Here is a 2286-nt window from a genome sequence, read left to right as displayed (position 1 = left end):
ATTCAGCCTCGACCTGCTGGGCTCCGGCGATCCTTCCGCCTCAGCCTTCCAAGTAGCTGGAATTACAGGCATGCGCTACCACGCCCGGCTGATTTTTTTTGATTCATTGTAGAGATGAGGTCTTGCTGCGCAGGCAGGTCTCGAACCCACGGACTCAGGCAATCCACTCACCTCAGCCTCCCAAAGGCGCGGGATTACAGGCTGAGCCACCGAGCCCGGCTCCTCCGCCTTTTTAAGCCTGTGCTGGATGTCCGGAGCAGACTGGGTGATAAAGTGGGTAGCTAAGACTGTGGACCCCGGCGGTGAAGAAGAGTCCAAACGAGTGTGAAGGGTAACAGCCTCGTTAAACGATTAAGGAAAGAGGCTCGGTTTTCGTGTGATCTCCCTCAGTTTGTCATAGTTAACGACTTTTTGAGTTGCCTTTTCCATCCCTGCAATAAGGCAGCGAACCATCTGATCCCTCCTAGTCTTACCTATGGCACCATCCTGATAGTTCCATTGTGGGTCCTCGGCAGGCACTGCCGTGGCCCCGACCGGCAAAGAATGGTTGGTGTTATATACCTGATCAGCGTAGTCCCGAACTGCTGAGGTGACGCGATCACGCTCTTTGGGAGTGAGGGTGGAGGTTAAAATCACGTGGAGGTCGTGCTACGTGAGCTCGTACGCCTGAGTGAGGTATGGAAACTCCTTGGTGTAGGCAGTTGGGTTGGCAGAGTAGGGGCCTAGGCGCTTTTCAGTCTGGGACAGGTCTCCCAGGGAGAAGGGAACATGTACCCGAACCAGTCCCTCAGCACCTGCCACCTCCCGGAGAGGGGCCAGTTAACTGGGCCGGGGACCTGGTAACCGGAGGGCTGGTCCATTTAGAGGGCGGTGTAGGATTGTAAGATGACAGCGGGGTGAGAGCAGGGAATGAGGTGGAAGGAGGGCAAGAAGGCGGTGACGACGGAAGAGGAGGGTACAGCTTGTGGGTGGCTGGGGCAGAGCGGGAAACCGAGGAGTCAGGTGTGACTTCAACAGGACCAGAGGAAGGAGGCGGGGTCTCAGGTAGTAGGGACGGAAGTGGGTGGGGGAGGGGAGCCGACCGAACCAGAACGACTGGAGCTGAGGACAAAGGAATTAGAGATGGCGGGCTGGGGGGAAGACCCGGATATGGGGGGGGAGGGAAGGTAAGGCAGGAGCAGACCCTATCATGATCGCTCTCCCCAGTCCCCCTCACAGCTTTCTCAGCGTGCCCTTTATAAACTTGTCGCCCATCTTGCTGGGCGCGACTTCTCCGGCCCACAGCTATATGGACCGGAGAACCTCGCCCGGGATTGCGCTAATAAATTTTTCTTGGCTCCTTTGTTGCCGTTTCGCCTGGTCTGGTTTCGTTTACCTTACACCTATAAGATTTTTTTTTTTTTTTTTTTAAGTTGGAGTCTCACTCTGTCGCCCAGACTGGAGTGCAGTGGCCGCTCCCGTCCACCGCAGCCTCGACCTGCTGGGCTCCGGCGATCCTTCTGCCTCAGCCTTCCGAGTAGCCGGAATTACAGGCAGGCACTACCACGCCCGGCTGATTTTTTGATTTATTGTAGAGATGAGGTCTCACTGCCCAGGCGGGTCTCGAACCCACGGACTCAGGCGATCCACTCACCTCAGCCTCCCAAAGGCGCGGGACTACAGGCTGAGCCACCAAGCCCGGCTCCTATGAGATTTTAAGTGCCCAATTCCAAAGGCAAGACTTAAAATCACAGATACCAAGCTTTCAATTCCAGAAAAACTCTTGAGGTTTTTTTTTTTTTTTTAAGCCAAGACGTTAAAGAAGCAAAAGGGTGCCAGCATGGAGAGCAGCAGGTACAGAGTGCCAAAAACAGACGTATCAGTTGGCGTCGCCATTAGCGAAGAAACTCCAATGGCCCAAAAGAGACCTGGTAAAAACAAATCTGCTAAGAGGATGGCGTTCATTGTTATGAGTATAATCTTCAGGGTCACTTGAAGTATAGCTGCCCAGAAGAGGCCTAAACCTCCAGGACTTTGTCCACTATGCAGGCCATAGAGACACTGGGGAATGGGTATGCACTTTTCCAAAGGGGAGAAATGGTGGATACTGAAGAGGGCTGAAAATCTGCTAAAGTGCCCAGTACCACCAGCTTAGTACCATCACCCCAAAAACCCCCAGGTGAATATTAGGGCGCAAGAACCCAAATTAACTTTTTTTTTTTTGAGTTGGAGTCTCACTGTGTCGCCCAGACTGGAGTGCAGTGGCATGCTCCTGGCCACTGCAGCCTCGACCTCCCGGGCTCCGGC

Source organism: Carlito syrichta, unplaced genomic scaffold (assembly GCF_000164805.1).
Source record: "Carlito syrichta isolate Samal-C Ts95f unplaced genomic scaffold, Tarsius_syrichta-2.0.1 Scaffold135908, whole genome shotgun sequence".
In the NCBI taxonomy this organism is placed as follows: domain Eukaryota; kingdom Metazoa; phylum Chordata; class Mammalia; order Primates; family Tarsiidae; genus Carlito; species Carlito syrichta.
Note: the sequence above shows the minus strand (reverse complement) of the source record.